The sequence below is a fragment of the Bactrocera dorsalis genome, chromosome 2, assembly GCF_023373825.1.
Source record: "Bactrocera dorsalis isolate Fly_Bdor chromosome 2, ASM2337382v1, whole genome shotgun sequence".
Lineage (NCBI taxonomy): Eukaryota > Metazoa > Arthropoda > Insecta > Diptera > Tephritidae > Bactrocera > Bactrocera dorsalis.
Window position 1 is genome coordinate 35,011,393 of NC_064304.1, and position 27,049 is coordinate 35,038,441.

Consider the following 27,049-nt stretch of genomic DNA (forward strand, 5'->3'; position numbering starts at 1 on the left):
CTTTAATTAAGCTGATGAAATAAAATTAATAATACTTGAGCTTGTTTTTCTTTAAAGTGTTTACATCTAATACCGTAATAATGCATAACGGTGCTGTAAGGTACTATTTGCCAGAGGAAATGATGGCAATAAATGTGAAGTAATGTCTTGAGAAAGCAATTTTTTATCTTATTTGTTTAGCTCAAATTATTAATTATTGCGCGAAAAGTGATTATGACAGACCTAAAGGTATTAGCAGCTAAACTGAATTATTTGGTTAGTCGAAAGTCAATTTGCTCAAGTATTTTTGCAACAGAGGTTATAATATTTACAAGAATGCCACGAGTATTGCACAATAATAGAGATGAATAACATACTGCAATGATTTATAAAAATTATAAGAAAAAACAAGTGCATTATTAGACAATAATTGTGTCATTCGTGTAAATATTATGAACGCTGTTATAAAAATCTTTGAACAAATAGGCTTTCGACTATTTATTTATATATAGTATACCGGTATGAGATGAGAGCTAAGCTACAACTGTGCTGGCAGGGAACATTTGTTATGAACGAGTTTTAATTTTTTCCCGTTTGGCTGTCATGACATCTGTTAAACACATTCAATAACCTTAGAGTCATTGAGCAAGCAACAATATATTTTTTCATTGTGCTAAAAATGTCCAATTTAGCACCGAAAAGTGATGATTTGCAGAAAACATTAATTTTTTGTTTTTAGTTGAAAATAGGCACTAATTTTTGATTGCAGATTTGCATTGAATGCTTGTCGAAGCAGTTGGTGATCACGCTCTATCAGAAGCAAAAGTTGGCTTCAACGGTTTAGAGATAAAGATTTTGATGAGTGAAATGAAAAAGCGGAAGATTACCAAAAGGTGTGGAAAATGGGTGCCATCGCATTCGATGAAAGAAAAAAGGAAACCCGAAAAAACACCCGTAGAATTTAGCTGTAAAACAGTTTTGTACTGAAGTGTCACTGGCGATGAAAATGGATTTATTTTAAGAATCCTAAATGGAGAATATCATGTATTAATCCGGTGCAACAATCAGCATCGACAGCGAAAACAGATAGATTAGGTAAGAAGGCAATGCTCCGTGTTTAATCGGATCAGAAGAGTGTGGTATTTCATGAACTTCTAAGTGAGACTTTTAATACTAATCGCTACAGACAACAAATTATCAATTTGAACCAATTTATTCTTTTATTGTATTGTGAAAATTAAATACTAATTTTGAATCGGAAAGTAAAAAAGAAATATTCAAATTATTGATCATTTCTTTTTACAAATTTTCACCACCTTTCTGGCAATTCGTGGATGACATGCCAATAGAAATGTTCGTCTATTGAAGCAAACCAATCAGACACCCAATTTTCGACTTCTGCGTAGGAATGGAAGGGCTGCTCAGCCAATTGGTGTTCCATCGAAGATAATAAATAGTAATCGGATGAGGCCAAGTCTTGTGAATACAGCGGGTGAAGAAATAACTTCGAGCTAGGTACTTTGATTGTATTCTGAACCGATTTTGCTTTGCTTGCAGCTGTAACAAAATTATTTTGCCGTGTCTTCTGGCCCTTTCTGGTCGAAAAATGACCACGACAATGCACTTGCAAACAAAGCAAAGTCTTTTCATGTTACCACACTCGTATTCACCAGACTTGATCCCATCCGAGTACCATTTGTTTTCATCAATCAGACACGACTTGGCTAAGCAACACTCCGATTCCTACGCAAAAGTCGAAAATTGGGTTTCTTTCGGCATGGTAATTGGCAGAAATGTGGCCAAAATGTGTAAAAAGCAATGGTCACTTGGAATACATATTTTTTCCTTTTTCAAAGTTTAGTTTTCTATATTTATTTTCGGCTTAGTTTCGAGTAACAGCATTTTGTGAGCGTGACACTAGTCCGAAATCGCCCATATCCAATAGCAACACTTATAACCTGGATCACGTGTACCAATCAACAAAATACCCTCGTGTTTATTCAATATTTATCTCGATTAATTTTGGGTGCTACAAACAACCGTAAGGTGCACACAACTATTAACTATACTACCTGTTTTCTCATGCTACTGTTTATAACAAAGTAAAGAAAATCTATTTTTAAATTTAAAAAACAATGTAAATATATATACGTATATATGTACGTGATTTATCTGTATAATAACAACAAAGGTGCAGATAACCAAAAATAGCAAAAGTAAAAGTTTAATAAAATTTTAATTAAAATTGTAATCAATCAGTTATCGTTATCATGTTAAGGGTTCTACGACATTGTCTCACTAATTTAATAATTGACATACACACATCTGTACTTAACTATAGATAAGGAAAAATATTAAGTTAAAAAAAATCACTATTCCACGAAATTATGAATGAACTACAAACATATTACGTATCTTATTAACTTATATTATGGGAAGTAAACCCAATTAGTTTCACTGATGTCAAAGATCTTGCTATTTATACAAAAACAACTCATATGCGGTACTACTGTGAGCAAATAGTATTAAGACTTTTTAATTTAAATTTCGGGCGAAAACCCTTTCGTCGAAACATTGTTTTTTAGTTTGGTTTGACTGTCAGTGACATCTGTGCCAAATGTCACATCAAAATTATCATTACTGTTTAGTGTACGCTTGTCTTTCTGAGGTACGTAATGTGCATGCGGTGATTTTCACGAAATATAATATGAAAATATTCAAGACAGAAATTCCATTAAATTTTGTGAGCGGAATCAAATTTCTGGTGCTGAAACATTCAGTATTTTGTTGTTAAAGGCCTTCGGAGATAATTGTTTGTAACGAAAAAGTGTTTTTAATTGGTAGAAATTATTCTAATATGGTGGAGAATGCGTTGACGGCAAAACACGTCGAAGACGGTCATCAACATCAACTGATGATCAACACGTCAATAAAATACAGGAACTGATGCTTGAGAATCGACGATTAACAGTCAGAAATCTTACTGACATCGTTGGATTATCGGAAAAATCCGTGAAAACCATTTTGTAAGATCATTTGGGCCTCCGAAAAGTGAAAGCACGATTGTTTCTAAAACCGCTAATTTATTTTCGAAAAACAGCGACGTATTAACGTCTATGAAACAATGTTTTCCGACTACCAGGATGTCATGAAAAGTATTATTACTAGTGATTAGTTTTGGATCTAAGCTTACGATCCGGAAACAGATGATCAATCGGCCGAATATCATGGCAAAGGGAAGCCGAAGTCGAAAAAACCATGTCAAATCAGGTCAAAATTCAAGGTTCATAACCACAACAACAAGTTTTCTTCGATTATCGAGGTATGGTGCACTCCGAATTCCTTTCGAACGGCCACTGTCAACAAAGAATACTATTTGAGGCTAGGAGAAGGGCCAGACTGATTGCATTAACATGGTTCAAGTATACTCCGAGACATGTTTTATCATATTGACCGACATATTCGGCATAAATGCCCTAAAATAACAGTATATACAGGGTAGGCCATTTAAAGTTGACCCATTTGTTTCTAAAAAAAAGGAACAAAAGAAAACAATGTTTTTTGTTCATTTCAAAAATAATTTATTTTGGTCCAAGGGGATTTGTTTCAGCTAATATTTAAAAATTAGATCGCGTAAATGGGCACCTTTAGCTTTGACAGCTAAATGCACTCTTTTTTCGACATTTTCCATGACTTTGGCCAATGTTTCGGATGATATGGCGGCTGTTTCACGTCGAATGTTGGCTTTCAGTTGAGCTAAGGTCTTTGGCTTATTAGCGTATACCTTGGATTTCAAATAACCCCACAAATAAAAGTCTGGTGGCGTCAAATCTGGTGATCTCGGTGGCCAGTCAACATCACCATTTTTCGATATCAATCGCCCGGGGAAAAATGGTCGCAATAAATTGATTGTTGGTCGAGCTGTATGGCATGTAGCCTCGTCCTGTTGAAACCAGAAGTTATCCATGTCATTTTCGCGAATAATGGGTATCACAAAATCCGTTATCATGGCTCGATAACGCTCACCATTGACTGTTGTCGTGGCTCCATCATCGTCTTCGAAAAAATACGGTCCGATGATCATATTCGCGCAAACACCGCACCAAACTGTTACTTTTTTGGTCGTAAAGAGGCTGTTCTTCAATTAATTGAGGATTTTCGGTGGCATAAAATCGGCAATTTTGCTTGTTTACGCCTCCATTCAACGAGAAATGTGCCTCGTCTGACATGATGAGTTTTTCGCCAAAAGTCAAGTTCGTTTTCAGCCATTTCGATGGCCCATTTGCCAAAATTAAGGCGTCGCGGATAATCAGCTGGGTTTAGTTTTTGTGCCATTTGAATTTTATATGGAAAAATCTTCAAATCTTTATGAATTATGCGTCGGAGAAGGTACAGAGCTAATTCCTGAGAGCGGCGATAACTCGATGGCTCCTCAATACTGGCTCGTACAGCTTCGATATTTTCATCAGAACGTCTTGGTCTGGATGCATGACTGGCATTACTGAGATTACCGGTGTTCACAAATTTTGCGTATAAAGACTTAATTGTGATTTTTTTTGCGAAACGCACGTTGAGTTAACACAATTGAAAAGTTATTTTGAATATAAAGCTGAACAATTTCAGCATTCTTTTGGAGTGTACTGTCAATTAACGCGGTATGACTGATTTGTCAACGCTGTTAAAAGTTACAGCATTGCCAGATGGGTCAACTTTAAATGACTAGAGATTCTTATGTTAGGTATATCGAAGCTAGGGCTACTACTCAACTGACTTTATCCATTTCTGGAAAACGACTTATTGTTATCATCAAAAAAAAAGATGCTCTCTGCTTTTCATTAAGAAATCGCATAATTTGATAAAATTTTGGTTGACAGATCAGAGGGCACTGAGATCCTCATGTGTTACATAGGGAGGCCTGAAAATTTATGGACCGATTTGGAACTTTTTAATCGTAATGTGGTATAAATTAAGAGGAACATTCTGTGGAAATATCTTTTTAGGTGGTAGACTAATAAACTGTAAAATTTAGTTCAGTTGGAATTGCAAATTGTGATATACTGGAAGTAGGTACTGATAGTCACGCTTTAAAATAAGCATAAAAATATAAAATTACGCATTAAATCTCGTTGGTTTTGGTTTAGTAGTTCCAAAAGTATACGATGTCATCTAAACTACGCCTATTGTTCAGTCTTTAGGACGCTTCTTTTGAAGTTTTTAAGTGCCATCTTATTTGTAAAAATTGATGCTTCTGAGGTACTATTTCTTTAACGAAGTTTCGCACCTTCAGTAGTTTTCAACAACCGTTGACACTATATGAAAATGTGATAAAATACTTCCTTCTCAGAAAGTTGTGTACTTTACTATTTTAATCAAGAGTGCAGTTACTGCACTTTATAGAATTGCGATTAACGACATTTTTGGGTGCTTGAAACTCCAAGCACTTGTCATCTAAAATTTACCGCTGGGATCTGGTACGCTAAGCATATGTACGGATCAGTAATACAATAAGGCGTGTTGCATAGAAACATTAAGCACATTAACGCAAATAACTGCAATCCTTGCCTGCTGCTGCTTGCCGAAAATGTATGGAGATGTTGAAGGTTTGGGTGAACAAAGGCACATACTAGCAAGTGTGAGCCAAACACCACCGGCAGCAACAGTTGCTGCAAAATTTATGGTGTTCCACTTTTTAGCTGAAACTTTTTAAGCAACAAATTTGCACATTATTTAACAGCATAAATGCGGCACGAAATATTACAAAATGTGAAGTGGCAAGCCTGCAAGTGTGTGTATGTATGTGTGTTTATATTGAAAGTGGTAGGTGTTCCCTTACAACATACTTACTGCTGTGCATGGATGTGTGTGTTTGTACAGGAAGCAGGAAGGTATGAATATTACAGTAGGTGGCGGCAAAATTTATAAGGCTGAAAGAAGGTGGGTGGCTATATTTTCCAGCAGCTGTGAAGGGGTAGTTTTACCAATAAATTCAGACTCTCATACAATATATACCGTTGCATTAAGGTTGGTTTGGGTAGCTTGATTGGCGAAGCTATTTTTCGTTGCCGCAGCGGCTTAAGTGGCTTTAATGAACTGCTAAAGCGTGGCAATAATTTTATATGCGGCGCGGGCCACTTTCGACCTAATAGCAGGAAGTTGTAGAGTAGAAGAAAGCTGCTTGTATATATTTCGTTTATTATATCCTCAACAGGTAATATTTAGGCAGGTTAATATTAAGGCAGGTTAGAAAGTTTGTAATATACGGAAGGAAGCATCGGAGTCTTTATAAAAAAATATATATAAAAGATTAGTGTGACAAGCTTAGTTGTATTACTAATGTGCGTCTGTACACGATTTAGTAATTTAGTTTTTGAAATATCAAACCAATTTTTCTCTACAAGAAGCTACAAATTTGTCCTGATTGCGGATATTGGACCACTATATGGAATAGCTGTCATACAAACCGACTGATCGAAATGAAGTCTTTATAAGAAAAACTTTTTTATTCGACTAGATATCGTTATGAAATATGGGACAGATAATTATTTAAGGTAGTATTGTAATCTTCGTAGAAATTGTTTAAATCGGAACACTTTAACATATAGTTGCCATACAAATTTAACGATCGGAATCAAGTGCTTGTATGGAAAACTTTTTCATTTCACGAGATATCTTCATAAAATATGGCATGGATTATTGTCTTATAAAGTAGTGGAATCTACCAAGAAATAGATCAAATCGGATCACAATAGCATATAGCTGCCATACAAACCGACCTACTGAAATCAAGTCCTTCTAAGAAAAGCTGTTTTAATTGACAAGATATTTACTTGAAATTTGGCATGGGCTATTGTGTGAGACCATGGTAGAATCTCCCCCGAAATTGTTCAGATCAGATCACTATAGCATATAGCTGCCATACAAACCGATCGATATAAATCAAGTTTTTATAAGGAATCTTCTTTTGTATTTGTAAAGGGTATTAGAGCCTTGGTGAAACCAACATTAACGTTTGTTTAAGTTTTTCTTTTTATTTTTTTTTTTTAATAAAATTTTTGAAATAAAACAGCAATATGGTTGCATTTTCTATTCACCACTTACCAAACAAATTAGTTGTGGCCAATTTTAATTTTTTTTTCATATGTGCACTGCTTCAAGCTCTCATTTTAATTTAATGAAGTTCCTAAACCAACATTGTTCGAAAAGCATTTAGTAATTTTCCATGATTTTGCACTAAAAAGCTGATGTATGTATGTATCTCGCATATGTTTATTTAGAATTTAATAAAAATTTTTTAATTGCACCCTTGTGTGTGGCGCTTTGCGGTTATTGTTTTATGGAAACGTGTTGCAGGCATATTAAAAAAGTAGCAACACATTCATATGCATGTGTGTAGGCTTATTTGCGCTAAAACAAATCATATAGTTTTATGAATAATCGCACATCTTAGTTTATTTACTCATGTGCAGTCGGTTACGTTGAGCAGGTGTGCTTTTCTACTTAAGTATTGCACTCCGTTATTACACACAAGTTATAACTGTAGAATAATTCATCAAACACTACCGTGCCATAAATCTCAGCGCTAATCCTCTACATAGAGCAACGGCTGTATAAACGCTCAAGGGTGTGATGAGTGATGAGCTGGGAGTACGTGCAGTTAAATTGATAACGTCTAGCCGTTTCAAAACAAACATAAAATTTATTTAACTTCGCATTTATGAGAAGTTTATGCAAATATTTTGAACATTTGTAAATTTATGCAGACAATTTAAAATATTCGTGTTGTTTATATTATCACAATTAATCGTTTGTCTTTTTAGTGAATTTATTGATTTATTGGCGTTTTCGTAGCTTCCTTGAGTTTTTATTGTTACGTATACGCCCGGCACGACTGCGGCAAATAGCCTATCATTTGAGTGAAGGCCTGCAGGTATTTTTCTAAGCGGCGCATTAATATTAATTATTGCACAGTTGCATGCTTCTTATGAATCAATTTTAAAACAATGTAAATTATTGCAAAATCTCGTTTTTGGTTTTGATTAATAACAGTGCTAAAAAAAAGTTGTTTATTTATTATTGGTACTTTCCGCTTAAAAAATCAATATAATTTATTTATGTTAATTTAATGATATTCCACTTTAAAATGCAGGTATATATCTACATATGCAATAACCAGTTAGTACCGTGCTTAGAAAATGTATAAAAGATGTTGGGTTAGGTTAGGTTATGCTGTTCGGCTCGTCATAGATCTAGTGGCCAGATGGATGCCCAATCCACAAAAAGAGAGACTCCACAATTTGCGCTAACTACCGTGGAATAAGCCTACTCAACATCGCATATAAGATTCTATCGAGCGCAATGTGTGAAGGATTAAAGCTCACCGTCAACAAACTGTAAAAACAACAATCAGCCAAATATTCAGCATGCGCCAAATTTTGGAAAAGACCCGTGAAAAAATAATCGACACACAACCCCCCTTCGTTGATTTCAAACCTGCTTTCAACAGCATGAAAAGGAGCTGCCTTTATGACTGAATTTGGTATTCCTGCAAAACTAGTAAACTGACGTTGAGCAATAGCAAAAGCTCCGTCGGGATCGTGAAGGATCTCTCCAATCCGTTCGATACCAAATGAGGTTTCAGACTTCTTCAATCTACTGCTGGAGAAAATAAATAGAAAAGGTCAACTTCAAAATTCAACGCAAAATAACTCTTGTCAACAAGTACTACTTCGGACTGAGTAGACAATTAAGAAGTAAAATCCACTCTCGACGAAAAAAGAAAATAAATGCGTGGCAGATGTTTCAGCGTCTCTCATATTTACTTCTTTGCTCTTTCTGCATGTGTCATCGTTACTTTTGCCTATTCGGCTCGCATATAATGTCTTCAGATTGTGACCTGCCAATAGGCCAAAAACCGCCCGGCGGTATTTTCGAGACCGTGTGAGTAAAGAGCATGCGAGTTTTCCTACGGAGCTCTAAGACATGATCTTGGTGATCTTAAAGTCAAAGTTGGATACCCTATAAGGAACTATATATACGTATTTAAATAATCAGGGTGACGAGTATAGTTGATTTTTCTATGTCTGCCTGTATATCCGTCTTTCCTGTCTTGTCTGTATGTCTGTACATTCGCGAACTAGTACCTCAGTTTTTAAGATATCGGTCCATTACAACATATAGCTGCCATGCAAAATGATCAGAATTGATTCCTTATAAGGAAAAATTTGTTATTTGTCGAAAACGAAAGTAGACACGGTATTATTTTCCCGGATAACTCAAACTGACCAATCAAAATCAAAATACAGATGATTTCATGCCCTTTTATGTCATAAAAAATGTATTTGTTAGGGGTATTATGGCGGTGGTATAGCCGAAGTTAACATGTTTTCTTGTTAAACATAAGGTCAAGAAATAGAAAAAGTAACTATTTTTCCAATATTTGGGTTTAGTAATCTGTATGCTACATTGTATAAGTACGAACGTGTTACGGTATTAGGATTAGATAAAATCGCAAGCCAGTTGGCTGAAAATGTGAATAGTGATTAAGGTCTCGATACTGTAAGAAACAAGCGAGCCAATTCGCCGAATTCGCCCCGGTAACTTTGATGTCAAGGATGAACCATGCTCTCGAAGTCTAATTGTCGAAGAAATCGATTTAATAATACTTGTAAATGTTGACGAGTTGGAGCGCCAAGTTCCGATTGTCTGGGAACATAACACTGAAGTAAAAACACAGTGAGAGATAAATGAATCCTTCAATTTAATACAAATATCTTGGAAGCTTCTACAAAGCCTTATAAATTTTATATGAAGTAAAATTCTGCTTCAAAAAGGTGGTGCTTAAGGTAAATTAAATGAACTAACAATATTTACACTTTTTTATTAAAAGCATTTAATATTCAATGCCATCTATCTATGAGAGCTTTAGAAGGACACAAAGAAAAATGTCCAGTGTTACTCTTTTATTTTCTGAATATATATTACAAAACCTAGGGTGAGTCAAAAACTAACCTATCGAATGTAAGGCTAGAATGAACTTCTATGCAAAGAAAAAAATATTCCTGCAAAGCAGGATTTGTAGCTTAATTATAAAATGTGAGCATTCAAAGTTTCCTTTCAAAATAACACTAAAAAAGACTCCTTCCTTACTAAATACAAAAACTTTTGAACGGTTCAGGATAGCATTTTTAATAGAATCTTCGTTGAAATTTCTTCCTAAAAATTTTCCTCAGGGTGGATGTTCCACGCTTAAAAAATTCGATTAATAAAAAACATTTTTGCGACCATTTGTTAAGCTTCATCACGCTTGGACCATGATCTTTTTCGCACATTATTGTCGTATTTGCTCCACTTTTCTTCTCCTGTTACCATTCTGTAAAGAATCCCAGATTTTAATTCGGTCCATTAAATTTTTCACAGACAATTCATGTGGTACCCAAACATCGAGCTTCTTTTTGTAGCCAGCCTTTTTAAAATGGTTGAAAACCGTTTGATGATGAATGATAAGTTTCTTAGCGATGCCATGGCTGCTTATGTGACGGGCATGGTAAATTTCCGTCACACATTTCATTGGTGGCTCGCTTGGCATTCTTCCCTTTTTTATACAAAAATTTCAAAATATAGCGAATTTCTTCATTTTTCCCCCCTTTCCATAATTTTTGAACAGCTGTAACTTTATGTCAACTTCCCCGCATATAATTTAAAATCTCACATTTCCAATACTATATGCTATGACACAATGTGATTGGTAGCACTGGAGATATACTATACGACTGCAACGACGTCTATTGACAATATACGAAAAGACTTATCCGACTACCCAATATTTTAACCCATAAAGTAGATGGGTTAGTTTTTGGTTCGCCCTAATATTATATGTACATATATGCGTACATATATACAAAAATATTCTTTACTTTATATTAGAACGGTTTAAGTAATTATTTACTTCCGCATAGGATTAGGAATATGAATATCCAGGCACCATTGCCTGCTCTACAACAGCGTCTAAACAACCGTGTGGCTTCAAATCTGACAGCTGAGCTAACAATCAGTGGTAATGGCGGTAATAGAGTGGCAAGCATGTTGCCAACGCAAGTGTGAAAGTGATGTGGTGTAAAAAATTGACTTAAAAGCCACCGTGCGCCACCTGTGCGCACAGCAACAAAGCGTCCTGTGGCACTATAATCCTTTCATATGTACATACAAGCGTCTAACACATGCTAATTTGATAAAGCTTGCAAGGTAGGAAGAGATAACTACATACATATATGTACATATATACTGATGTATACACTTTAAAGATTTTGTCATTAATTGAGTGTGTAGGTATATAATGTACTTACCCTTTGACACGTTTGGAATTTTAACCGTTATATAATGTTTAACGCTGATCTGCTTGCTTCTGGTACTTAATTACATAAATATGTCTTCAGCACTTTCCTTTGGGTATGTGTGTTGGTTAGAGCGTTTGTTAAATTTCCTTCAAGTTATGCGAGTTTACTTGTTTGTATATATTTATGTGTTTTCGTCGGTGGTTTCCCTTAGCACTCTGCCACTTATTATTTTGGCGTTTGATTTAAACTTGTTTTGTATTTGGTTTTTGTTTTTGTTGCTTGCTTTGTTGCAAAATAATTTAATTATTTTTTGTTATTGTATTATTCGTGATATAAAAAGTGTGAGATTCTCCGCCTCTCAATTAGCCAGTGGCATCACCTTAATTAGCTCAACTAGTTTGCGCGCACACGTTGTTGTTACTATAATGAAATGGTAAAAAGAATAAAAACATTATATACTCAATTTCTAATTAATGCATATGAATAGACTATGGACAATTTGTGGTGATTTGCCACAACGATCGTAGCTGGTTTAATTGAAGCGCTTGCCTTTGTTTTAGTCAGTTGGGGATTTCCAATTTTGTAAACGCTACAAAAGTGATTCACGATCACAATTTCAGTTGTTATTTTAATTTGTTTCAAGATTATTGTATAATTAATTAGTTGAAAATTCTAACTGAATGTATGTAATTTCAGTTAAATGTTGAAGATTGCTCGGAATAGTTGACTTGTGCGGGTTTGTTTGTGAAGAGGAAGGGAGTAAGCTATTTTTAACTTTGTATAAATATATTACCATAAATAATGTTAACTATTGTCATGCCACATACTAAAAACATGTTCTCTGTGTTTCATTAACGTGCCACACATACAATCACCAATCACATGGAGCAAAATCATGTTCGAAAATCCTGGTAATAGTCATATGGGAGCTAGGAAAATTTTTCGCTCAATTTTATCTATTTTAGGCACAAAGATGCACTGTTATGCGTAAAACATGTTATTTTCATTGAGATAACTCAAATATTGGACGATATATTCAGCATACAGTCATCTGGAAGTTCGAAAGTCTTTAACTTAGGTATATGGGGGCTAAGGGAAGTAGTGGCCCGATTCAACCCAGTTTTGATACACAGAGCAATTATTGCCAGGAAAGGATTCTCTCTGGAATTCAACTGTGTATCCCATATATTGGCCAATATTTTCTGTCAAAAGTCAAGTGGTGTCCTCATATTCGGTATCCAGGGTCTTGAACAGTTTGGTTGGATTTGAAAAATTTTTGGTCATAACTTATCCCATTATTACCCATATTATCTCGTTGTATGAATTACTTCTGGATTTGTGAACTCGAAAGTGTAAGAATCAAATGGAATTTAAAATTGTGCTATGTAGGAAGTAGACGTAGTTGTAGGCCGGTTTCGCTCATTTTCACACCGTCACTTAAGGATATGAGAAGAATACTACGAACTAAATTGAGTCGAAATCGGTCGGTCAGGCCCCGAGATATGTGATTTTATCAACAAATGGGTGGTGGAACGTCCATCGTCCAATTTTCACACTGGCTCCTATGAAGCCCTTCCATACCATCCCGGTGGTAAAATTTAAGGTTTCTGGCGTATTTAGTTATTGATTTACTGCGCTTTTGGTACTTTTAAACAGGACCGTTATACGTTGGTAATACCGAAAAAGAAATATCGGATAGGTTATAAATGTGCCTTTTAGCGATTTCCGGCTAAGTGTCTGCCTGCTGTAAACATATATTGTGACAAAAAAGTGCCCGGAAATAGAAAAGAAAGAGATGTCGGGTTTACGGCTGCCATCTCACTAACACTTCCCTGACGATTTTAAGGTACCATATCCTTCACTTTTTTAATACTTTCATCAGTTGAAGTGGTCGAACGATCACCACCAACGCCATAACGGAGCATGTCTTCAACGATCTCTCGACCATCTATGAAGGCTTTGTACCACTCGTAGGCTTGTGCTACATAAGACTGGATAACCGTAAAACTTTTACAACATTCGCAATGATTACAAATACGAAATTTGGTTAGAAATATAAAATTCGAGACAAATTCTTTATCAGCTGCTGTTAACAAAGTGGTTGACAGATCCCTTTCATATTTGGTATAGTACGAGTAATTAAGGATAGTCCTACCAACTTAGAAAAAAAAAAATAATATCTATAATTTAGTTACAGTTTCCAGGTGATTTTTTGTTACAATATATATTATATTAAATCTGCGAACTGGTCCCTTAACTCTTGAGATATCTTTTAGAAATTCGACACACAAGCTGCTCATTTGTTGGATATGTAGATATCGAGCCACTGTTACATACAGCTGCCATACAAACTGATTGATGAAAATCAAAATCTTGTATGGACAACTTTTTCACTTCAAAATTATCATGACGAAGGATACATTATTGTTCGGGGAAATGATACAATCTCGAATATTGTGTTAAGATCTCATTACTGTAGAATACAGAATTTTCCCAATTTAAGTTTTTTCACAAAAAAACGGGAACCATTCGCTTGAAAATGCTTCGTGTGCGATAAACTTTTAATTGAATCGGCTCATTTTGAAAAGCGTAAGCAGTCGACTGCTGCTTACTTTCGGCTTCACATGTATAAATCAAGAATTCATCACATGTCAGGATGTCATAGACATGTTTTCGTACTTTTTTAATATTTCTCTCTAACAATTGACATAAGCTATTTTTTGAGCAATTGAATGGCGACTTTACAACACCTGTTTGCTCACAACATCAATGGTTTTCGGAAAAAGTACTGATTTTGGACGTCCTTTACGAAATTCGGCTTGAAGTGATCTATGGCCTCGATTGAATTCACCATGTCATCAATAAACACTGATTCTTGATGGTGATTCATCGTCTAAAATTTAATTAAGGTCTTAGATGCACTCATTGATGTGGTAATCCACGTAGAAAGTTGTAAAAAATAATCGACCGAAAATCTTTGTGATTTAATTTAATTTTTTTTACCGAGATGAATATTTTAAGTCAATGTAAATAACACAAATATCACTTGGATACAAAACGTTCTGGGCACATAACTATGACAGCAAAATTGATCAAACTTACGACAAAGTTGTGAGTTACCAGACTGCAACAAATACCGAAATATAAAAGGCAACCCACGTATTTTTCAATAAAAATTTTCAGGTTACATTTAAAATATTTTTTTAATAATGTATGTAGCCTAGCTTTGTACATTTAATTAAGGTTTTATAGCGATTTTTTAACTAATATATAATATTAGTACAAAATCTGGCATGACAACACCATTACAGCCGGATCTTAATGCGAAATCTCAGGTATTTAATAACCGGAAATAAATGTGTAAACAAAATGTATGAAAAACAATCAAATGGCAAATAACTAATAACTGTGCAATGAAATGTCAAATAAATGCAGTTAAATGCCATTGGCAGTGCACAGTTTCAATTACATAACGATACTTTGTAATTGAGATGACGAGCGAGATTAAAAATTTTACTTTTAATGAATATAAAAATGTGCGCTCGCAATGGAAACTACCGAGTTATGAGCAATCTGCATTTATCGGCTGATTATTTGTTCGCAACAATACAATAAATTTCCCAATTGCACAATTTTATTGACAAAAACATTGCATGGATGCCGCTTTACGAGTATGCGACAAATACGAGAATTGGAGAAACTAGCTTCTCTAGCAACGGCAATTAGCCGTAGTATGATGTAATTACAAGCAATTGTGCAAATATTGTCAACGGACAGACGGACTAATTGAACGTACAAAGTTGAGCGATCAAAATAATAACAAAACGACAAATGAATATTCATGCGAAGAAAGAGCTGGAAAGCTCCGAAGCTGCCCGTAATATGGCAAAATTAGAAAATATGCCTGGAAATCGTCAATAGTAATTGCAGAAATACAGTCACTCGTGCACATACATACATATGTATGTGTGTGATTGTTGTTGTTGTACTTAAGCGCACCTTTCATTCATAGGCGGCGTTGAGTGCGAGCTTGTTGGCTTTGCAGTGATTCTTTACGCCCCCGGCCAAGCGAGTCAGTGCGCCAATTATCTTTAATATGTAAATATGTGCTTATTATACGCGCCAATGTACATGTGTGTGTGTGATTGTTATTGCCATCAGTTGTTGTGTTTACATTTGTCTTTACTGTCATTGCGCTGCGTCGTCACTTGTCTGACATTGTGACGTGATCAGTGGTGTGATATGTTTATGCCGCACACAAGTTTATGTTTTTTCACACACAAATACACACATACATACATACATATATAGAAAAACGTACACACGTACATATGCATATATAATATTTGTTTGCATACAACAATAAAACATGCAATCACAATTTACAGCTATGAAAACAACAATCATTTATATGGCTATGCCCTCAGCAGCAGCAGCAGTGACAGCAGGCACAATAAGCGCAACAACAATAACTTGACAATAGCTTGACAGCCACTGAAACTGATACTTCCCACTATACGCTGCACTTAAGCAGTCACACATATGGGTACCTTACCTTACCGCCGTACCAACATAGCTCGGCAGTTGAGTTAACAAAATTTGAGCGAAATTTCATAATTCCAATCTTGTTTCTAATTGCTCAGCTAGAAATTTACTTTGTGTGGCTTAATGTGTGTGTGTGCGTGTATATGCCTTTGATTGCAGTCAAAATTGCTGACATGCCTATTGTTCAATAGCTCCTGAAATGCCGCATGTCCTTAAGGCATCACATGTACTACTTATTGCATTAAGTTTAAGTTTCAGTTTGACGAGTGGAATTCGCATATTTTCGTAAATGATATGCCTTTAACCTTGCTTTATCTCAATCGAATTACTATAAAACAATTATTTACAAATTTATGCACAGTTTTGACTCACAATGCTTCCAGGTATTCATAGCATTTGCATATTTGGCAAGATATTATCGTTACAATTAGTTAAATGCGGCATGTAACTGTAGATACGAGCAGCAGAAATTTGATAAAATTTGCTAGTGAAGTTGTAATCAGATTATTTAGTATTGGCATAATTGAAATATTTTCGCTTATTTTAATTAAAAATCTGTTAAACAATGTTTTTGTATTAAAACAAAGGAAAAAAGTTGACAGTGTTTTTAAATCTTTGTGACAGATTTTTCCAATACACATATTCCTGAAGTTTGTACGGTGCTTGAAAATCCGCAGGGAAGTCGTTATAAAGTTGAATCCTTTTTCAAAAAGAGTACCTCTTTGGACATGCTGAAGGCCAACCTAAAAACAGCTTATGAAAAGTGTTTCGAGGCCTGGAAAATTCGTTGGCATAAGTGTATATCCAGTGGGCATATCTTTGACGACAAAATAAATATCTATGAATAATTAAATATTTGGCGTTTTATTTACAATTTAAATTGATAACTCAAGAATTTTCAATATGTGATTATGCGCATAACCAGAACTTTATCAGGATAATGTTTTAAAATGGTTTCTTCACTTCCTGGTATAGCAGACATCGATCAGTTAAGTTATGGTAAACTCTTCCGCAAGAAGTTGTATCAATATTCTTTAAATTTGTGAAGTTGCAGTCTATCAAAACCCCCACCGGAGCAAAAATATTAGATAAATCATATCTTAATAACTTTCGACTACCCAATATACATATGTTAGCCTTTATAATAGGTTTTTAGGAACCCTACAAAAGTACACCGTTAGGGACAGCAAGTGACGCCATATTTTTCCCGCTCCTTTGACATTTCTCTTCAGTAAGGCTTGCCATTTCATCATGAAAGATATACGATCCAACAACGAGTCAAAATTTTTTTTTAAATTCATTACCGAAATTCGAAGTCAGTGGCCTGACCTTTAAGACCTGTATGTCTAATTTATGGTCGTCAATATCGACCTGTTAGATGAACAATTGAGCATCTGGTGGACAAATTTTAATCCACAGGCACAGTACAAAATGTTTCCGCCCCAGTGAAACAAAGAAGTGCCACTAGTGTTGAGAATTTAGCTGCCGCTGGCGCATCAGTTGAGGAAGACCCAAATCAGTCTCACACACGTCGTGCTCAAGCGTGGGGCACCTTTGTGACGTCGTTGTGGCGAACTTTGCGAAAAAACCTTGGCCTATAGCCTTACAAGATCAAATTGACGCAATTGACCACCAGAATTGTCGGATTTTCGTGAATTGGACTGAGCAAAAACATGAAAATGATCCGAATTTTCATCGAAAAATCATTTTTAGGGATGAGGCTCATTCCTGGCTGAATGGCTTCGATAATACTCAAAATAAGCGATATTCGTCAGGCAACAAACCACACGTACTCCATCAGTCACCATTGCATCCCGAAAAAGTTACGGTTTGGTGGAGTTTATGAGCCGACGGCGTCATTGGGCCGTACGTCTTCCACGATGATCCACACTGTCACGTTACTGTCAATAGGAATCGCTACCGCTCAATGATAACCGAATATTTTTGACCCGTATTGGATGATATGGACTTGGAGAAAATGTGGTTCCAACAGGACGGTGCCACAAGCCACACAGCGAATGTCACAATCGATTTACTGAAAACCAAGTTTGATAAACGTGTTATCTCACGAACTGGCCCGGGTTAGACTATTTCCTGTGGGGCTACGTCAAGTCTGTGATCATGTACAAGGTCTGTCACAAAAGAAACAGGACTGTTAAAAAAAAAACAACAAAAAATTAACATTTTTCAAAAGTTATATTTTTTTATTCAAAGTAATTTCCTTGTGCTTTGATACAGCGTTTAGCCTGGTCAGTTAGCATTTCAAATGAGTGTTTAAGGTCATATTTCGGAATGCTCTTGAGAATATCGGTCGTCGCCTTTTGGATAGCTGAAATGTCTTGAAACCAGTGTTCTTTCATGGGCAAATGAAGTTTTCCAAATAAGTAAAAATCACAGGGTGCCAGATCAGGTGAGTAGGGTGAGTGATTAATGGTTAATATGGAGTTTTTTGTCAAAAAATCAGTGAAAAATCAGCATAATCTTTATTTTTGACTTCTGCAGACGACTTTTTTCGGTGATGGCTCTCGTCCTCACGACCTTCTTGAAATCGCTTAAACTCATGCACATTACTACGAGATACGCACTGATCACCATAAACTTTTTTCATCATTTGAAATGTTTCAGTAAACGTTTACACAAGTTTAAAACAAAATTTAATATTTGCTCTTTGTTCAAAATGCATTTTACGACCGATGACCAAAAGTTGCTGTCCCCTTTTGATCGATAACATCGATTGTCTTAAAATTGTTACGAAATGTCAACAAAAGATCAAACTTTTTATTTCATATACCCACCAATAGGTGGCGCCACCAGAAACAGTTATATTTAAAAAGTTCTGTTTCTTTGCGACAGACCTTGTATGTCAACAAACCAACGACGATTGATGAACTTCGTTGAAAACCGTCGAAAATTGGTTTCAGCGTCTGGACTTCGCACTATATTTTCACCATAAGTAATCTCTGGTATAATGCATTTTGAAAAAGTCTATAAATAAGACAATTTTCATCTTCAAAAGATTATCTCTGACTATGCTAAACTCCAGTATAGCATTCAAAAATAACTTTCGTTAGCTATATTTACTTTTAAATGCATTTTTGGCATGCTGACCCAGTAACTAAACTACTAAAATGCTTTGCAGCCAACCTATGTACGTGTTTGAGCTCGTGGAGTTGCTCTCACACAGCCTGAAGACCTAATTTGTGGCACGCGTGTTTGAAGTATGTGAGTGTATGTATTGCATGTAAATATATGCGTATATGTAAGGTGTAAACATATGTTTTTTCGTGTGTATTTCAATGTCAATGGTTGGTCGCATATTTATGTAAATAAAATGCAGCTTAAAGTCTCCACTTCCCAGTGCTGCTGTACGCGTCATGTTTGAAGTGTGTGTTGTTATTATTGTTGTTGTCTGTGTAAGCATTAAGCCGGGGAGTTATGTAAAAATGATTGAATTTGCATAGTCATGCGTAATTGTGTGTAAACTGGTTTTATTTGTATTAGAAATTATAAATGTGTAACAGCAAACAAACCAGTTTATTTACACGATTTTATTTGAATATTTTATAACAATTTTATGCTTCTTATTCTCCTCGCTTTTTCGGTTTCACTGCTTTTCATAATTAATTTATTTGATTACATAACGGTGCACACCGATTAAATATTAATAATGTTTATTGAAATTTTTGTTTTATTTATATTTTGTATTACTTATTAATAATAAAGAAATGCCATGCAGATTTTATACACGTAACGGTATGTGCTTGTAACTGCATACATGGAAACTTGTTGATTTGCAGATTACAGTTATTTGGAATATATATTTTTTGTTGTTGTTTTGAAACATAAATTTGTGGATAATTGAGCGTGATTTAGTGCATTTACTTAAAATGCACAATAAAATATAAAAAAAAATAATAAAATATGAAATAAACTTATTCTTTTATGCGTTTTAATATAAAATTGCAGGGCTTCAGTCGCAAAATTTGAAACAAATGTATTAAATGTAAATAAAGCAAAAAACACGCTAACTTCGGCTGCACCTCTATAAGGCCCTTCACAGTTTATAACATAAAAAAGGTAGGAAGAGTTTTTTATCTTGATTTTGTTCGATCAGTTTGTATGGCAGCTATATGCTATACTGGTCCGATGTGTACAGTGTATTCGGGGACTCATGGTCTTAAAAAGTACATTTCAAGTTTCTTGAAGATGTCTTGTTAATAGAAACAGTTTTTCACATAAGGACTTGGCTTTGTTTGATCAGTTCATATGGCATATATAGTATACGGTGGTCCGTTAGAGACGATTTCGGCGCAAAAGCAGCTTTTTAGGGGAGAAAAGATGTGTGAAAATTTTCAGAACTTCGATCACAATTGTACTCTTTTTGGAAAAAAGTCAGCTTTATCGTGCCGAGTCGAGCAAGAACGCGTTTTATACCCAAAATCTCCACCAAAATTGTTCGAACGGACTCGCAAGAGTTGTCGAACTTTCTTGCCGTCTCTCTAACACTTGCCTAACGATTTTCAAGCACCATCATATCCTTCACTTTCTTAATATACTACATATATCTTTGTACCATCCGCAGCTGTGCCGAAGCTTTTGATCGTAGTTTTAGCACTAATATTTTAAGCTTGTGCTTTACGTAAGTTATTTTAGGAATAACTCCAACTTTTATACGAAATTTACTGTTAATTTTTAAGGTAAAAATTCAAATTTTTTGTACAAATACATTTTGCGAAAAGTTGTTACGAAATTACATATAAGTGTACTTTGTTTGCAAGTCTTATGAAGATTGAGATCATCCTAAAACCCTAAAATCGTTTTAGTTTGTAATTCCAAGAAGGGAACGTCAGATATCCAATTAATTCTTTATCAATTATCAGCCTAATAAACTGAGACGATTTAGCCATGTCCGCATGTCCATCTGTAAGTATATACATAAACTAGTTCCTTAGTTTGTGAGATATCAAACTGAATTTTTCACACGGTATTTTTTCTTTAAGAAGCTGTTCATTTCACGAAACCTCCAAAATTGGACCACTATATGATATAGCTGTCATATAAACTTATAAAATTAATTTTTTTTCACATTTTTTGTTTCTATTTATTTATAGCACGAGTTCTTGGAATCAGTTTCGTCGTCTAATACCTCTTAACAAGTTAATTTCGAAAAACGGCCCAGTAGCTGCCATTTTGTATAAATATAGCAATATAAAATAATTTTATACATCCACTATAAAGCTTAATAAAATATTAAGGAGAGAAATTTGTTTCAATTCCTTTTCCCTTACATATTTTAGACTTTATAAAACTCTCAACTGTTCCCAGTTGAGGAAAGTGTTAATCAAAAAAAGCTTACCGAATACATCAACCACTTAAAGTCATACTGATTTGAATTTGTTTTACCGGCGCCGAGTATACATGCGATTAACCCATTAGTAACTATATCAGTTTAGAATAATGCTGGCATCCAAATAGGGTTTTGGCAATAATAAGTAGAACGTCAAACTTTTATATTGGGTAGTCGAAAAAGTTTTTCGTATTTTGTCAATAGATGACGTTGCATTCGTATATCTCCAGTGCTATCAATCACATTGTGTCATACCACACAAGGAAAGGGATATTTTAAGCTTTATTTGACCAAAATAAAAATTATATTCGGGAAGTTGAAAAAAGTTACAGCTGTCCAAAAATAAGTGAAGATAATGAAGAAGCTATATTCTGAAATTTTTGTATAAAAAAGGGAAGAATGCCTCGAAAGCCACCAATAAAATTTGTGAAGTTTACAGAGACGATGCTGTATCAGTTGGTGGAGCACAACAATGATTTGTTCGCTTCCGTTCTGGAACTTTCGATGAGAAAGATGCACCTCGCTCTGGTCGCTCGTTGAAAAAGTCGATGAAATTATGGAAAAAATTGACCATGCCCGTCACATAAGCAGCCATGGCATCGCTAAGGAACTTAACATTATCATCAAATGATTTTTAAACATTTAAAAAAGGCTGGCTACAAAAAGAAGCCCGATGTTTGGGTACCACATGAATTGTCTGTGAAAATTTTAATGGACCGAATTAAAATCTGGGATTCTTTACAGAATGGTAACAGGAGACGAAAAGTTGACCAAATACGACAATAAGGTGGAAAAAGATCATGGTCCAAGCGTGGTGCAGCTCAACAAATGGTCGCAAAACCAGGATTGATGCCTCGAAAGGTTATGCTGAGTGTTTGGTGGGATTGGAAAGGAATCATCCACTATGAGTTGCTCCAGCCTGGTCGAACGATTGATTCTACATTTTACTGTCAACATCTGATGAGATTGAAGCAATCAATTGAAACGGCTAGGACTGATCCACAGAAAGGGCTGCGTTTTCCATCAAGACAACGCTAGACCACACATATCTTTGATGACTGGGCAAAAACTGGGAGAGCTTGGCTGGAAAGTTTTGATACATCTACCATATAGCCCTGAGCTTCCACCATTGAACTACCATTTGTTTCGGTCAATGCAGAACTCCCTTAATGGAGTAAAGGTGGCTTCAAGAGAAGCCTGAGAAACCAGAAAAGTTTTACACTGATGGAATAATGTTTCTAGCGGAAAGATGGCAAAAGGTGGTCGACCAAAATGGTACATATTCGGTTCATTAAAGTTCTTTATAAAATACATAATTTTGATTGGAAATACGAAAAGACTTTTTCGACTACCCGCCACTATTCTGTATATTATTTTTATTTTGTATATTAAGTCTGCTGAATGTTTCATAAAAAAGGGGCGAACTTATAAATTTTTGTTTTAGCTTGCGGATTTAAATGTTTCACAGAACTATTTCCGTTAAATTTAACAAAAACTGCTAAAGATATTGATTGTCTAATATGTATATGGAGCTTGCAAGCATATCACGCTCACCTAAGCAGATTTTTGAAAAGTGCGAGTACATACATATATGATGTAGATCCTTTCGTAAACTATTGAAAATTATAGGCTTTAGAACAACTTACTTTTACCGGTTGCTGAGTATGTAAGTATTTTGTTGAAAATACTGTTTTTATAAGATTTTTCTTAGTTTTCTTTTGTTTTATTAAATATGTTTTTAATTGTATTGAGAATTCGTGTTTAGTTTTAATTTTCGTTTATAGAATACACCAAAGAAGGTTGCTTTAGCCTCACAGAGCCTCAATATGCTTATTATCTGGTTTATCGCACGGTCTTCTGTCCTAATAAAACTTTAACGAATAGAATAAGTTTCGCGTAATCTCGAAGTCTTTTAAATTAGCCTCTTGGAATCACAAGAACAAGTGGGTTGCGCCCCACAATCGAGTTTTTACGAAGTGTCACGACAATGTCAACGCCACGTCAATTAATGCGCGCTAGTCAAGCAAAGCAATTTCATTCACTACCGAGCGACAATCTTGAAATAAATGTCAAATCTGAACGCTTTATTAATTTTATATAGCGCCACTGAAACATGGCGCAGCGATAATTGAGCAGACATCCGATCGGATACACCACTGCATACATGCACACAAATATAAACACAACAAGTGGTGAGCACCCACACAGCGACAGCTGGAGACTAATCCGTCGATGATGATGATAGCTGGGAGTTTGTAAAAAAAAGCCTCCGAAGAAACATTTAATTGTGCTACTCTGCTTGTTGTTTGTGTAATTGGCGCTCGGCATTTTGCGTTTTTAATTTCTTGGAAAAAACATGTTGTGTCTCCATTTGTTGTTGTTGTTATTTTTTATAAAAAACTAATAGCTACTGTTTTGTTGTAGTTGTCATTTTTCTCATTTACCTATTTATTCAGTTTAAGCGGCGAGCAAATAGACGCTCTGCACGCTCTCTATTTAAACTACTGTTATGTAGTGTGTGCTCTGCTCTGTTCGTCAAGCAAGCAAGCGGCGCGGAGGCGTTGGAGCGGGCCAAGGGTGATGATGAAAGGGCTGTTGATGAAATGACGCAGGGCTAAATATTTAATTGTAACACACACACACACACACTCATGCATGTACACATGCACAAACATTTGTATATAATTGGCGCTGTATGTGTTTGTATGTGTCGGTTTGTGTGACGGAGTGTCACAGGTGTTGCCGAAAGGGCTGTTTGTTGTTGTTATTGTTGTAGTTTTGTGTAAAAGCAAATATTGTGTTAACATTGAGGCAACAGGGGCTGTAAACTGTTTTAACAGTAATGAAATGTAAATGAACTTGCACTCAGCCACACGAACACACACACACACAATTACATGAATACAGATATTTACAATTTGGCGCTTACAACGGTAAATAGAGAATGCAATACAGGTGAGATATTTAAACAAATAAATCAACGGTGTTGTGGGCAAAAGAGCGTAACTAGCAAACGCTGAATTTTGAGCGCTGTTGAACTGACGACGATACATACATATGAATGTATGTACGTTTGTATACATGGTTGCGTAAAATAGTTGAATTTGTGAACTTTGAGGAATTCCTTAAAAATCTGTTGTATAATTTACTTCCGACTGCATTATTGTTTTGTTTGTTAAGTGATACTTATATTGATATTCCACTGTGTTATTGGCAGACATGGCAGCAGACTGGGGTTACCGCACGCCGATTAATGTGAAAGCTGCCAAAAAGGTAGAAGAAGAAGATATTGTAAAACATCTTTTATGCAAATGCAAGTCTTTGTATAGGAAAAAATATTATTGTTGTTGTTGTTGTAGCACCAGAAAACTTTCCCGAAGAAATGTTGAGACATGGTACCGAGTTGACAGTCCTTGGCTGGATAAAAATCCGTGTCCATACCGGTTACTTAGAACCGACTGTCGTGTGAACAGATATAGGGAAAGAATCGCAGTCGAAGCTTTCTTGGCGAGAGTTGGAAAGGTGCACTTATAAAACTTGAATTGATAAAAAAGCAGCCGTATACATTCACAAACGAAGAAATTGGATGTCATATGAACTGCAGCCGAGCGACGTTGAAATACGATTTTGCATGTCAAAGATGCTCTATGAAGTGTCGTTTTTGGAATGTGACTGCTGATGAAACATGAATTCATTACGATAACGCTAAACGTGAAAAGTCATATGTAAAGTCTGTCCAACAGCGCAATGGGCAAATATTCATATTGCCAAAGTAATGCTCTGTATTTGGTGGGATCAGATGGGCGCGCTATATAATGCTATGAGCTTCTAAAACCGTGTGCAACCATCAATGGAGAAAGTTACTGACAAAAGTTCAACAAACTTAAGCGAGAGATTGCCGAAAAATGCCTGCAATGTGCGTCTAGACAATGCTCGGTCTCATGTGGAAAGACCAGTTAAAAATGTTGAAAAAAAAAATAGCGGCTAGGAAGTTTTTGTTCACCCGCCTCATTCTCAGATCTTACTAACGATTGTCCCGGTCGATTCTGCACACCTTCACTGGAGTATGGTTCCCATCGGAAGATGGTATAGAAACGTATTGGCTTAATTTATACGTGGCTGTCAAGCAGATCTTTTGAGTTGGAATCCGCAAATAGCCAGAAAAATTGGAAAATTTTTTAGCGTCAGAAATGAAATTTAAAATTAAATACACAAAACAAACTCACATATTTCAATCATTTGTGGACTCATTTTGCAATACCGCGTCGTTGCTACATATATTCTGTATTACTTTGTAAATATTTAAATATACATACATATGTATTTATTTGCATGAAAATTATACACAATGCAATAAACAAATTGAGTAATTAAAAAAATATATATTATTTGTTTATATGCACGTGTACTTGATTTTTGACTTTTGTGGGGTTAAATGTAATGTTTTTAAAAAATTTATTTTAGTATAAATTTAACGTCAACGGAATTTTCTCTGATGATTTGTGAGAGCAAATGTTGACGAAAATATTGATATTCAGTTTAAAGACGCCACTTAATTGAGTCCATCAGCGAATTCTTAATTAATTACTGAGGTTAATCAACGAACTGCTAATTGACTCAATTAACAAAGCATTTAAAATATAACTCTTGGAAAAAATATTACAAATTAATTTGAAGGCTCTCTTTAATTAAGTCAATCAGTAAGTTTTCTACTTATTAATGACGTCTTAATGAAGTCAACCAGCGAATTGGTTGATATGTTAATCAGCGCAAATTAATAGAGTTTTCAAAATATAACTGTAAAGTAGTTAAAAGACGATATTTAATTTAGTCAATTAGCAAAGTGTCAATTAGCTAATGAGTTAACAAAAAAATGCTAATTGACTCAATTAACTAAAATTTAAGAATATATTTTACTTTTGGAAAAAATATTGCAAGGTAGTTTAAAGATGACTTTTAACTTAATTAGGAAATTGTCGAATAATTAATGAGTTAATAAAAAATTGTTAATTGACTCAATTAACAAAAATTTAAAAATTTACCCTTGAAGAAAATATTGCAAAAATTTAAAAATATTACTAAAACAATTAATAAAATATATTTTACTATTGAAGAATATATTGCAAAGTAGTTTAAAAACGCCCCTTAGTTAAGTTAATCAGAAAGTGTCAATTAGTTATTGAGATTATAAAAAAATTGCTTATTTACTTGAAAATATGTTTGACTCTTAAAGAACATCAGACAAAGTTATTGGTAAATTAAGTTATTCAGCAAATTGTCAATTAGTTAATGAGTTAATTGAAAAATTGCTAATTGACTCAATTAATAAAGTATTGAAAATATGTTAAACTCTTGAAGAGCATATTGCGAAGTAGTTCAAAAATGACGCCTAATTATTGGAATCAGTAAATTCTTAATTAGTTAATAAATTAGCCGAAAAATAGCTAACTGACTTAATTAATAAAATATTGAAAATATGTTAAGCCCGTATGTAGCTTAAATATGACACTTAATTAATGCAATCAGCAAATTGAAATTAGTTAATTGAAAATTTTGCTTATTGACTCAATTAACAAGGAATAATAAAAATATAACTTCTGGAGGAAATATTGCGAAGACGTCTCTTAATTGAGTCAATTAGAAAATTGTCAGTTATTTAATGAGTTAATCGAAAAATTTTGCTAATTTAACAATAGATGTTATATCATGCAATTGAATTCGTCATCTCTCCGACAGACAGGTGAAAAAACTCTTCCAATGAGATTAACTTGCTGACGCAAGCAAAACTGGAAGTAACTGGAACTGTAAACCCGGTTAGTAGCGTCCCAAAATTTAATCCTAAATG

At 34.8% G+C, this 27,049-nt stretch overlaps 1 protein-coding gene across 2 annotated transcripts in view; it reads right to left on the reverse strand.

Annotated features, from left to right (window-relative positions):
* LOC125776865 (sodium-coupled monocarboxylate transporter 1-like) overlaps window positions 1-27,049 on the reverse strand; it is a 99,293-nt gene that overhangs the window by 31,457 nt on the left and 40,787 nt on the right. For both annotated transcript variants that reach the window (XM_049450589.1, XM_049450588.1), the window contains exon 3: window positions 11,322-11,732. The gene's annotated coding sequence lies outside the window, so the exon portion shown is untranslated. The remainder of the gene's footprint in view (window positions 1-11,321; window positions 11,733-27,049) is intronic.